The sequence below is a fragment of the Dromaius novaehollandiae genome, chromosome 13 (assembly GCF_036370855.1).
Source record: "Dromaius novaehollandiae isolate bDroNov1 chromosome 13, bDroNov1.hap1, whole genome shotgun sequence".
In the NCBI taxonomy this organism is placed as follows: domain Eukaryota; kingdom Metazoa; phylum Chordata; class Aves; order Casuariiformes; family Dromaiidae; genus Dromaius; species Dromaius novaehollandiae.
In genome coordinates this window covers 13,505,193-13,519,279 of record NC_088110.1, presented here as the reverse complement: position 1 = coordinate 13,519,279, position 14,087 = coordinate 13,505,193, and positions in this window count along the sequence as shown.

Genomic DNA, 14,087 nt, shown 5'->3' with positions numbered 1-14,087 from the left:
GGCCGCGCCGCAGCACGAGCGGCACCGGGGCGCGTGGGGACGACGGGGAGACTGACACCAGAGGGGACCGCTGGGGCGAACAGACCCGCCGCCCCCGCTCGCGGCAAGGGGCGCAGGGGACTGCGGCGCTGGGGACAGAATTGAGCCTTCTGAAAAAATGCTTAGGCCAGTGATTTTCAACTTTGTCCACTAAATAAGGTCCCTAAAAGTGCTGCGAAGGGGATGAGAACTCCTTCACAGCGGGTGCAGCTCGGCTGACAAGGGGTTCGCCTTCCCTTTGCCCCTTTTGCAGGCTCCTCAGAGGTCCCTCCCCACCCCAGACATCCACAGCTAGGAACCACTGATCTCAGTTACTTGGGACCAGCTCTGCAAGCGGCAGAGCTCTGTTCAGTTTGGTGGCAGCAGAATAACTCACACATGTTGAAACATTCATTTCCTGGCACTAGCGGCTTTCGCGCTGGACCTGTCTTACACGCTACATAGCCGCTTGGAGCCCGCTGCTCCGTTCCGCCTTCGGATGCAAAGCGAAGGCAGTGCTGTTACTTTGCTAGGAGAGGACTTAAAACAAACAAGCCGCCACCAACTGCAGCTCATGTATATGGTTATGATTTTAAATTGCAAACAGGAGGCTACTTGGCTTTGCCTGGTGAGCATTGTCTGGCAGCAGACGGGCTCCTCTGATCTCCCTGAGCCTTGGATTGCTGCTGTGAGATTGTGTCACAACGAGCCATTAATTATTTCATCAAAAGCTTATTTTTCTCATTTCCTCATCATTATTTCCACCTAGTTTCTTATAAATTGAATCCAGCTATTGGCAAGGCTTGTTTGTCCCCTAAACAAGGTCCGGGCTTTGCAGAGAAAAATACTGACCTTAGACGAAATGTACTGTTGATAGATGTAGTTTGTGTGCATGTGTATGCGCACACAGAGGGAGAAATTAGTGTACATACATATAACCGTTGCTCTTACCCTCCATGTCCTCCCACTTACTCTGGAAGAAAACTCTCCTTCTTCCTACCCCTTAAGAGATAGGAAAGGCTGCCATTCCCACTATGAGAACGGGTAAATGAGGAAAAACAGAAAGGAGAAGGGAGATGAGTGCAGCTACCAGGATAAACCTAGGAGAGTCTAGCAGTACCTTCATCTCCGCAAGAGATACTTATTTTTAAAAGTGTCACAGCATTCTTAGAAAAATGGAGACCCGTCCTGGCAATGCCAGCCCCGACAGACAGAGCAGGATAGCTCCGGCTCTACTCACATGCGATACTACTGCCTCAAGAGAGTCGTGGGCAGCAAACCCAAACAAGTGGGGCAGTAGTGAGAGGCAGCCAAAAGATGCAGAGAGGGGACTCAGGAGCTCTCCTGTCACCCTCTGGCCGGACGCTAGCCAAGAGAAAGGAGCAGCCGGATCCACCATCCCCCTCATCTCCCCAGGGAATAAAAGCAGCCTCCCAGGCACGTTCTGGGAGACTCAGTGCAAAGCACGAAGGCTCACAGACCCCAGCGGGCCGGAGGTGAGGGCAATGCCCAGGAGAGGCTCTCCAGGCAGGCCCTGCAACCCAACAACCTCCCTTCAAAACGAAACAGCAGCGAAAGCCGTCAGACACCAAGCCGCTGCTGCCATCCTGATGGAGCAGGGCAGCGAGCGCGCAGGAGAGGAGCATGCTAGCAGCGACTCGCTGTGCCTCCACAACAGTCATCTTGGTGAAGTGCCCAGCTGTTTGGGGGAAAAACAGAGTCTTCTAACAATGTACTCAGCATGTAGTGTGCAAAGCAGGATCCCTTCTGAGTCTGACTCAGCAACGGGGTAGTGATAAGCACGGTTTATCCTGCAGCTTGTACTAAAGAACGTAAGACTTACCACAAGGGCTCCGACTCTTTCACAACCCGAGAGCACAAGAACACAAGAGCAGCCACACTGGACCAGGCCAAAGGTCCATCTCGCTCCTGTCTCCAACAGTGGACAAAAGCAAAATGCCTGGGGGAAAGTATGAGCACAGGGTAAGCGCATACAATATTTCCCCTGAGTGCTCTCCCAGCCCCCAACCATTTCCAGATTAGGAATTTCTGGAGCCAAGTACGGTTTTTATGCAGTTAGAGCCCTGCAAGTCTCCCTGCGTTGCATCCTTCCACAGCCCTTATGCTTCCCCAAATCCCTGTGCTCTCTCAAGACTTACTCTTTTTGGTCCGTTATTTACACATTAGCCCTCCAGATACCTTCACGCCTGAGGTATACCTCTCTGTGACTTTCTCAACCTTAGTTTTACATGCTCCTTTCTTTCCCTATCCCTCAAACTCTAGAGAAGATGCCTAATGGTCAAGTTACCTGGGACTGAAGTCTTCCTGTCACTAGAAAATTTGACTCTGACATGTGAAAAACTGTTTGAAAAGTGGTTTTCGCTCCCAGGATGCAATATTTCCTGTGCCTCCTCACCCTCACCAGTTCTTTCTGACCCTTCATGTAATTGTTCTCTTTCCAGGCCCGGTGCCTCTGTCTGAGGCTCCAAAAATCTCTGGATCATCAGAACTCCCCCCAGAATTTTGGCTCATTTGTAGCAGAACTGTTCATGAGAAGTGATGAACCAATTTTCTGGGGCTGTCACCTCGTGTAACCAAGGTTAGGCCATGGAGTGTGTAATACTCCTGAGTTACAGGGATTAAACATGTATCAGACTTCTAGAAAGTATGAAAAAGACAAAACCTTAGGTCTTTCCAGAAATCCCCACACAATTCTTTTTTGATTCTGGATCCATTAAGCTGTCTACAAGCCCTTACTAGCAAAGACCCCATCCTGAGAAGACACTAGCATAGGGGTCCAGTTTTAGTAATTCAGCACTGCCAGTGAGGAGGCAAGTCCCTGAGATCTGTACCACTCAGCTTATTCCCAGAAGCAGCAAGTCATTTTTGGTGCTACGACAGCCAGGGGAGGAGCCCACGTAAGAGATTACAGCTGGCCCTTTTGACAGATACCCTACTGGAAGGCGGTGTCCAAACTTCATCCTGGACTTCCCCAGTGATGAATCACCTCTCCAAGAAAGCTGTTCCCATGAGTGCAGTGGGTTCAAAGAACAGCTCTTGCACCCATGGCGATGAGTCAAGCCTCTGCTCTCCCTGCTTTCTGCTGGGCTGTCGTCAACACGAACATGCTGAGCCCACTGCTGCTCTCCCCCGGGAACAGAAACAGCAGAGCTTTCTTGCCAAGGCTATCAGCTTCAAAATGGCATTTCCCTGCTTCTGTAGAAGACAAACTAACCTGGTGAGTGCAGTGAAGACTCTTGTTCCTCTCACCTCCCACTCCTGGTGGAACGGGAAGGTCAGGGAAGGTCATATGGTTGTTCTCACTCTGTCTTTACCAGTAATCAAAGTCAAGGACTGAGCCTCAAGCATTCCAAGCAGATTTTTGTTCCCTCTCCGCACGCTCCACAGATGCCCATAATAACAAGCTAATTCCTCATCTGGCTATTAATTCTGAAGATTGAAGTCCTTTGCTGGCAGAAACGGTACAGAAATGGCAGGGTTCTGGTAAGCACCTCTACATTCCCATGTGCTGTTACTGAGGTGTAGAGCCCAGGTCCACACGTTCTCAGGGAGCATATTTTAATGCCCAACAGTATCTGTTTTGTCTGCTGACACAGCCAGTAAGTGGGCATCATTTTAAGTGATGTTCTTGTGAGCTCGTGAGTGCTGCTCTGCCAGAAGACATCTTGATTTAGAAGAGTAAATAGTTAGGCAAGCTTGGTCTTGCTGCACGCAGAAAGAAAAGAGAGGATGCAGAGAAAAGTTTAGCTTAACCCTTGGATGCTCATCACAGGGACTTGGCACAAGTAGCCATCACGGCACTTTTGAAGCGTCAAACCTCCTCCAAGCCAGCTCTTGCTCACTTCTGCAAGCGGCTCTAGAAGAATCTGCATATATTCTAACCCCGTGGTGCACCATGACTTCAAAAGCCATCCTGAGCAGACGATAGCTGCAAACTGGTCCAAAGCTGGAATTAGCTCCTCCACCAGAAGGAGCACACAAAGCACAGAGGGAAGCTTTTATCAACGTAACACAAAGCCTTATTTTTGGCTTTGCCAGTTGTTGCCCATTTGTGTCTCCTATGAAGTCATTGTCCTGCAAATAACAGCAGGCACATACACGCATGACCTTATCAGAGCAGACGGAGATCTTGTCATGCTTGACTGGAATTAGAAGTCTCACCAGGAAGAGGAAAGAATATTTTTAAATATGGTGTTGCTACATCCCCATATCTCTACAGAGCAGGACAATGTTTTCAGAATTCTTATTTAACATCACTATCAATGTATAAACAAAAGGAGATGATTTTGTAGCTAAGGTTCATCTGCGTATAAAGCTGGGAGAGAAAAAAAGTATTTAAAATCTAGCTAATGATTCTGTAAATCAGCCATTGGTTGGAATTTGTTTTCAATGTTATTACTGTATTCCCTTCACCTATGCTTTTCTTCTACCTATTCCTTCAAATCATTGAAAATCTCCTACTTGTGTTTAAAATGCAGTATTTTTAGTATTTGCTGTATGCAGATTGTGAGTTCTTAGGGGCAGGGACCACATTTTTTTCTGCAGTTATCTAACACAACGAGGTTGTGTCTTGGCTAATAACCAAGACATCTGTTCCCATATAAATATTAATGCTACCCCTCAGCATGCACCCTCTGATAGTTGCCAGGGCTGTAATTCACAACACATATCTCACCGAGAGATTTTCCCGCACAGCACTCCAAAACCCTAACAAGCTTTGAGGAGACGACAAAACAGTCTGGCAAGCTGGCAGTGACAGCAAAATTGGACATTTTTGCAGTAAAAATCAAGATTTACACAACATCTTCTGGAAGAGCAATACATTATGGAAACACTGCACATCTGCATAATTGCACTCTACATGATGCCATCTACTCTGCACAGCCCACTGTGCTGGAATATGTGCACAGATCACCTAAGGTACAGTGGGCTCCATTTAAAACACATTAGCACTAATCACAGCATCTTCTCACACTTATTACACAGCAATAAGCACCGAGAGGAGTTTACACACGCTCTGCCCTCCCCCACAGACATGAGGAGACTATCCAGCAGCATCACGTCCCACGCGCAGCAGACCTGGGACTCCACATGACATAAGCTATCTTCTTACAGAGGCAATGTCACTATACACAGCACAGGGGGTTCATTTTCAAGAATCTGGCTGGTTTCTTGGTAATTAGTCCATTCAAGAGTTTTATACCGAAATGTTCACACCCCTGGACCCTCCTTCTTCAAATGAGCTGTCGTTAGAGTGGGCTGATGCCAGCAGCCCGTCTCAGAAGTCTCCTTGGTCACAGACTCTCTTCCATCAGCTCACCCAGCTGCGGTTCCCCCAAAACATGCTTTGGACATGTCTGAGCTCCAGCTCAGAGCTCTCAGCTACCACTGAAGAACAAACGTGAGATCAGCGCCAGGGCCTCAGTCCCACTTCGATACCAAAGCTCGACTGCAGCAAGCGCATGAGCTGCAGGAGCCCACGGGTGCCCTTCTCCCAGTGCGGCACTGCACCATGAGCATCCCCACAGCCCTTCTTGGCACTGGCACCTCTTGCACTCAACCGAGTTTGGAGCTGTTCATGTTAAAGAGCGATGGGGTCTCTCTCCATCCTTCTTGCACATGTGCCTTGGGGACTCTAATGGCACAACACCATCTGATGGTGGGGAGTGTAAGGGAGATATAAATTAGTAAAAAGTTAGAGGTCTTCTAGGAAAGGTATGCAGAAATCAGAAAGCCAAAGGGACCTCACTGTGCCAGTGTAGTTTCTGAGATAACTCATTTGAAAGCAAAAGGGGAATAATATGTTTAAACTGAGGCAGAATTACACAATTAGGAGGGGCTGGGAAACTACCCAGTTGACAATCAGCAAGAGAAGAGAGCCTTAAGCCATGCTTCAAGAGAGGAACTGGACAGATTTTTGGAAACGGAGCAAACCGAGGCATAAAGCCACTGGCCAAGGTTAAATGAGCTGGAAAAGAAAGTGATTTATATGCCCTGGGCTGATAAGGCCAGGTCTTGCTGGGCTTTCAGGGCAGACCTTCCCCATTTGTTAGTGTTCCTACACCGCTTGCGTGTTCCGCGCGCATTGATGAGATTAAATGTAATGGCTTTGGAAGTGTGAAGCCATGGTTGCTTTGAAACTCAATCAATGGGATAAATCCAGACTGCCTTCCCTGAAGGCATCAGAGAAAGGTTGGACTTAAACCAGTTTGGCAGAAATTCATATTCAGCCTTTGATAACATAACGCAGTATTGCTTAGCTTAAGCAAAGGTAGCAGATCTGAGCTCTTGAGAATACATTCCTCATATCAGAGAAGGGGTATTCTTTCTTTCCCCATCATTAAATATTATTCTGATGCAATATTCAGTGGCAACCAAAGTACATATGGCCTGACAAGCAAGCAGAGGTTATACAGCTCCCATTGGTTCAGCATCTCTGAAAAGTCAGCGCTGCTCATCTGCACAGTCTCAGTGGGGTTATCAAATAAGGCATTCTGAAGAGGACACCAGCTCTTCCCCGGTTCACCTCTAAACGTGTCTGCTCAAGCACGTGTACCATGTCCACCGCCACCACCTAGCACGCAGAAACTGAAATCCTTGAATCAGGGGGTGGGAGGAGGCGTATGGGGGTGTCTTCCCTCCAGACTCAGTAATGAGAACGAAAAGTTACGTCAGGCTTTCTCAGAAGCTAATCTGTGGCTTCCAGGCCAACATGGTTTGTTGCCAATGACAATTTGATTTCTGCATCAGCAGGTCACAGGGATCACGTAGGGGCAGAGGGAGTGCATGCAGCAGCCCAATGAGGCAAGACTGAGCTCTGTGTCCACCGTCTCCTTCCCCTTTGGTTGGCATCTCTCCACCCTGAGTTTAGGGGTGGGGGGGAATGAACCTTTGAAAAACAAAGCCCAGATGTCCTCAAAGGCAGCTGCAGGCTGCTCCTGGCTGGCAGCTAGGGTGCTTCCTGGACAACTGGGTGGTTCAGTAAAGCCAGGAGACAAAACAACTGTGTGACACACCAGATGTTTACCAAAGGGTAGACAGACGAGATAGTGGCTATGATACCCATGCTAATAATACCACATCGATTACCTTGCTGCTACTGTTGGGCACAGCAGCTCAGCAACTGGCCTCTGAGACTCTCAGATCACTGTCCCAACGCATGGACTCTGCCAAAGGTCTAAGGACAGAGGGCACCTTGGTAAAGGCTGCTCGGCAGCCTGCTGAGCAGGTAAGATGCCCCCGTGGTGCACCACGCTGGAGCAGTGGGCTGTGCTTCAGGTGATGGTGTGGGCTCGCTGCACGCACAGGCAGGCTGAGAGCCCTCCCGGCCAGCAGGCTGCTTGGCAAAACCAGCCGAAATCTGCTTGGATGCAGGAGCTGTTTTGCCAGAAGGCAGTGTGAAACAAGAGGCTACTCTTGACACAAAATGCGGTAGAGGATATGAAATCTGCATCCTCATCCACGGAGTCAAAAAACAGGAGGCAGGAGGCAGTGCTGGGGATGAACCTCATCCCCTCAGCCTGGGAGCAGGTCGGCTGCCGTGGCACGCACACCAGTGCTGCAGGGCCAGCTGCAGCTGCAGCTGGCTCTGATGTAGTCTGAGGACAGTCCAGCTATCAGTGTAACCTTTCCCAGCCTCTCCCCAAAGCCTGAGAGAATTTGGCCTGATTTGTCCTGACTGGGTTTTGGATCAAGCCCAGAAGGTAGCGAGGTTTCAACAGAAGATGGTCGGGACCAGAGTTTCTTGACCAACCCCGAAGACAAGCTGATAAAGGAACTTTTACAACACAGTCCCCAGTTTATAGATGAAGCAAGAAATAAGAGAAGATAGCAGATTAGAGAAGATAAGCCCTCTGCTGTCCTGCATAGCCCATGATACTGATCACATCAAGCTGCAACTGGCTTTAGTTCAGGGCACTCAGAGACTGCAGAGCCAAGGCCTAAGGTAAAACATCTAGGGAAACATCACAAATTGAGTGTAGATCTCCTGGTTGTGGCCGTGATTCCTGAACAATAAACACAACTTTCTTCCCATTGAGCCATCAGGAAGATAATAACAGCCTTAAATAATATTGTTACAATAAAACACTTTTAAGAAAACAGCTTACAATCTGAGACTGTGACTAGAGAGAAGAAAGCAAGAACTTGCAGTGTCTTGAAGGCAAACCAGTAACTAATAGTTGAAGAAGTCTCAAGCACAGACTCAGAAGCAAACATTGCTACCACCACCCCAAACTGAGACACTGATGCTAAACATTAGTAAATGTAAAAGAATAATGACATAGATAGAATAGCATGACTGTAGCATAAAAACCAGTTCCAGGAACAGCTTATAATTAATAGTGTATAGTAACAGCAAACTGCAGGCACTAGTTAAATATCGCTACTGGTCCCTGTGATGTTGCTTTGCCCCGGTGGCTCCCCCCCATCCTCAGCACTCTGTTGTGCCACAGATGGAGGCTCAGAGAAGCCCCCCCTGGGCTGCCAGGTCCGTCTCTGCACCCTCTGGGACACGGAGGAGGCAGACTCCAGCCTGCCTCCCACTCCTGCAGGGCCGGCAGGTGTGAAACCACAGCCCTACGGAGGGAGCAGCACTGACCGCATCCGCTATACACGCTAGCAATTTGGAAATGAGCCTTCAGCCTTGACTGCAGAAGTCCTCCCCCAGCTCTCCCTGCGACAGGCTCAGGAGAGGGCCGCGTGCTGAGGCAGGGGGGTCCCAGTGCTTGCGGAGTAGGTGTCATTGCTGCCATCTGCAACCACGGACGTACTGCCAAGGTCTGTGCTGCTCAGGATGAATTTCACTAAACAAGATTTTCTCATGCTAAAACTGTAATTAAGAGGCAAGCAGGAGAAGCCAGAAACAAGAAGTTCATGATCCACTCCTCTTCTATGATCCAGACACTGCAGTTTCCCCCAGTATCCTCTGGAAAGGAGTCCAGTTACCTAAGGATTTACAGCTGGGCTCAGGCATCCAGGATGACAATTTGGGGTACACCTCTCCAGCGTATTAGCCTTTCCCAGTACCTTGGGCATCCTGCATGGTGCAGTGGGCTGAGCCACCTGGCTGAGCAGTTTCCCCTGCAAACATACTCAGAGCAGCAAAGGGAAATGGAGATCTGCCCTTCGATGCTACAACCTGCTTTTTCTCCCTGGTAACTCCCCTTTGAACCACATCCAGGTTCTCTGCCAATCACATCTACAACTTCTGGGTAAGCACATATTCAGTTTGAACTGAAGGCTCGCCATACAGTCTCTGACCTCTGTAGCCTTACCTATGCCATTCTCAGGGAAGATATTCTCCGCCATTCCTATTGGCCTCCTGATTATCCAAAACTATTCCACACTAATGCAAACATTTCTTTGCATTGCTGACGTGACCCTTTATCAGGCAAAGCTGTGCAGTTTCTCAGCAGCCTGTTTTGGCTGATGACTGCTGCAGCAATCCCTGATCAATTCCTCTTATCTTGATGCTCTTGACACAGGCTGGTGCTCCAGCTCCTCAAGACACTGGCTGTACTCCCAGCTGGGGAGGTGTGTGGCACCTGACAGAAGAAATTCAGCACTTCCTGACTTCTACTTTTTCTTGGAAGAAACACCTATATACAGTAAGGTACATTTTCCTCTACATCTTAAAACAAAACCAAGAAGAAACAGACAAAAGTGGCTCCTGGCCAGGACTTCTTCAAAACATCTGCTCGGCAGCTCAGTCAGGCTCTGTGCCCTGTGAAACCATATTTCAATGAAGAAGGAAAGGAAGAGGAAGCAAAATCACCTGTGGCTTTGCTTCTGAAGAACTGGCTGGCTACATTAGACTGGGTTCATCCCAGCTTTGAGCACAGGTGTTAACTAAAGAAAATGAGCTGCTTTTCTGATCTGTAGCCTAGAAATTTAGGGCAAGGAACGCATGCTCTGACAGCAAGGCGTCTATTACAAGTAATTCAAATGAGTTCACGCAGTATAAAACTCTCTTTAAGCAAAGTAGCTACATTTTATACTCGTACACTATGTTGTATAAATATATTATTGGCCATCATTGCTCCTAAAGGTACAGCCGAGTCAAACTGTAACTGATGGGAATTTGAAAATGTCAAGAATTAGCTCATTTAAGATATTTACTGCCAAACACTTCAGAAATTACTCTGTGTTTTATTAAATCTTAGTGCTAAATCCTCTTATATAACCTAAAGAACAGATCTCTTTTTGTTTTTAAAATGTACTCAGTGTTGTCTGCTTGGCTCCCAGCTGCTGCTATCTGCCTGCTGTGGTCGGTAACCGTAAGTGTGGGGGGCCATTTTGAAACCAAAAGAGATTAAAGACAAGAAGAGGAAGTCCAACAACTTGAAGATGCTATCATCAATCCACAGCTGGCCTGGAAACAGGAAGCAAGCCGAGAGATGGCATACATAACATATAGCCACCATGGCAGAAAGACAAACAAAAATTAGAGGCTGTAGAAATGGCAGAGATAACTTCTGGGTAGCTGCTGCCCAGGGCTGGTGGCCCGCGGCCGACGGGCGCGCGGGCAGAGCGCAGGCTCTTCCCTGTGCAGACGAGGCGCAGTTTCTCTCACCGTGCTAGACCTTTTCCAGGCGGTTTAGAGCGGGAGCAGGGCACGATGCAGAATGGAGCCCTGCAAAGGGAAACTGAAGATCAGATTTAGCTCCCATGAATATCAAACAGCTTTGCACTGACCACAGTGGAAGGGAGCTCAGGTCCCAAATGGTTTCACTGCCTGTTTAATTACAGCAGATGAAATGCAAAACAAGACAAGGCTTCTCACGCAGAGCTTGGAGGGAAACACAGCGTTATCATCACCTCCGGAGCCCGCGTGCAGTGGAAAAGCTCCCATTACGAGAAAGGCCGTATCAGGACAAACATGAAAGAGCCAGATGTGGGCTCACGCAGCAGTGCCCAAGAACTGGCCCGGAGAGCGGCTGTGCTGGATACGCTGCACCACGGCAGCTGCAGTTTCAGCGGAGATGCTTCGCTCCCTCCCAGCCCGCAGCCAGAGGTGAGGGCTCAGCTCAGGACTCACGGGACCACGTCTGCCGGAGCGCTGCGTCCGCTCGGGGCTGCAGACCTGGCACGCTGTGCCTCTGGCCTCCCCAGCACCTGCAACGCTGCGCCGTGGTACCGCGACCAGCACGCCAGGCCACCCCCGCCACAGCTGCATGGAGAAAACGGAGCCTGGAGCAGATGCCACAAGGAGTCCATCGTTTTTTTTCAGCTCCCTGTGGCCCTCCGAGACCAGTGTAAACCAGGCGAGCTCTCAAGCCTGGGAGAAGCAGGGTGTTCAGCCCAGCGCCAGGCGCGAGGGAGAGGAAAGGTCCTGACCTGCAGCCGGTCAAGGATGCTCCAGGGATCTCACCCACAACTCAATAAACACTTTGCAGTGCCCTCTGAATCTAAAGCAGTGAAGTAAATTGCACCCGTAGCACATGTGCCTGGTGGCTGGCACTGAGCTGGACTGGGGTGCGGAAGGCCTGTTGAACACAGCGGTGCCCGCTGCAGGAGCGCTGTCGCGAACGACCCCGCACTCCTTCTGAGCAGAGCTCAGGCAGAGCCCACAGAGCGCCGCTGCAGAGAAAGCAGCGTGGGCACATCCAGCCTAAGCGCCAATACTCAATATCTCCACCAGTGAGGTCATGACGATAATCCCTTAATTACTGGCACCGGGAGAGTTTGAGGAAAACCTGCCTGGGAAACAAGCTCACCCTATAAAAACAAAAAATTAACACAGGCCTGAGAAAAGCTGAAAGTATTCATGTGAGAAAACTGAGAATGGGGAAAATCGGCACAAGAAAAAGGTAATCAAAGGGGGGAGATATGCGAGAAGAAAAACTAGGATCTGCATTTTAAAGATGACTTTCTTGTCTTTGCTGCTCGCTTCCCCGGCCCCTTCTGTCGGAGGCACAGGATCCATCTCCCAGACTTCGCTGAGGCCCCTCGGTGCCCTGGCTGGTCCTTCATCCCTGGCATCGCACCTAGGGCACGGCCAGGCGGAGGGAGGCCGTCCCGACCCCGCACCGGCTGAATCACAGCAGCTCACCGTAACTGCTCGCTCCTGCTTTCTGCGCAGCCGACTGGCAGCCTCCGCCGGCCGCTGTGCCGTCCAGGCTGGCATGAGGTGCTAGCAGGAAGCCCAGAAAGACTAGATAAAACCTGAAAGGAAACGAGCAGCACAGATGTGACGAGTTTCAGAGAGGGCTGGCGGGTGCCTGCCCGGGCTGCCCCGCGCGTGGGGCTGTGCATGGCTGCGCTGCCCCAAAGCGGAGCAGGACGGTGCTGGCGGTGAGTCACCGCGCGCTTCCTGCTCTCCCCCTGCGATGGAGCAACTCGCGCCGGCCGTGGCAGCTCCCCTTGCCGGGGCCGAGAGCTGCTCGGCCCCGCGTCCGGGCAGCCGCGTGGCCTGGGGTGCCACCCCGGCATTGTGCGGAGGAGCCGCTCCGTGAGACTCCCGTCACCCCTGACCGGCATGGGGAAGTCAGGGTGTCCTGTATGTCACGTACAGCGAGCAGTGACGCTGGCCGAGGAAGCACGTGAGTCACAGCCCAGGCAAACTCCCAGCACTTGGCTTGGCCAGAGGAGGAGAAGGTTCCCAGATCTGGCCCCAAGACACGAGTCTGTTTGGAAAGATTTAAAAAATGGGGATTCTCCAACAATTTGGTGTCTCAGGACCCTGGGGTGCTTTGCTTGTGTTGAGGTTTCCCTCTCTGACGTGTAAAACAGATGGCTGCAGTCTTTACTCCAGGAGGAGGGCTGGGGTCCCTGTGCTCGCCGCGGCGCGGGGGAGCCTGCCACGCCGAACGGCCTGGCGAGCGAGCACAGGGCGCAGGCTCCGCGGATAGCGCGCTCGGGACGCTCCTTACTAATAACAGATCACAAATGCAGCAGAGCACACGCTGTACTCTAGCTACAAACCACTGCAAAATTACTAATGCTAATTTGCTAAAGTAGAATAAAATACATCAAGGAAAGCACCAAACAAGCTCTGCCACACTAATGTTTCTTTGACAGGATGATGGCTCATTCTTTATTTTCACAGTCTTTGGCTCTTTTCAGTTGCGTGCAGTTCCTTTATCCTGGTTCATATCAACACATCCAAAAATCCAGAGGTGGTTTTGCCTTTGTTTTAATTGCCAGGGGCATAGGCAAGGCCACGTCAGGGGGCACGCATGTGTTTAATTGATTAGTTGAGAATTATACCACACTAACTGGGAAACTTATGCAACCACACAAGGGTATCTGAGAAAGCCTTAGGGGGATGCAAGTTCTATGAAGCAAAAACTCAGTACACACCACCACCACGCAGGTACCTACCACCAGTTCAGATTTCCCACTTCAAATGGGCTGGCTATACTATCCAGGGACTTAATTTCTCAGAGAGAACGTACTGGGGAAGAGAGAAATGAACACAAACCTGGTGGAAACTTCCCGTATTAGTTACACCAAAAACTGAGTCCGACACCCTTTGTGACTTATGCTCTGAGAGCAGAGTTGCACGCAATATTTTGCTGCAAGTTGCAAGTTGTTCTGTGATTGTAAAAATGCAAATAAACATTTTAAGAATTGTTCTCATATTCACTCTTCCAAGTGCAAATATCAGGCCAAGTTTATCAGTCCTACCGACTTCAGTAGAGATATCCCCAGAATAAATTTGGTCTGCTGACCTTTGTGTCTCTTTAAATTTGGAGTAAATGTTATTAGTTGTGAAGACGACGGACTGAGCCAGACAGGGCAGGCACGTGCTGTGCAAGCTTCCCCACAAAAGTTCTGCTGATACAACACAATCCTGACCTGCAAAACCTCTCTCCTCTCACAGTCTGGCTTTCTTAAAGAGAAACTGTCACTAAAGTGACACTAGAGCCAATTGTTCTATGACAATGAGCACATCTCTCCTAGGAATTAGACTAAACATACTTCATGGGCGATCCAAAGCAGCCTGGAATTATGCTGTGAGTCTACAAGAAAATAAAACCTAATTAAATCCACAGGGGAAAAAGTCCCGCCATCATTCCCACCAGAAGCCTGATCTTCAGGCTTCA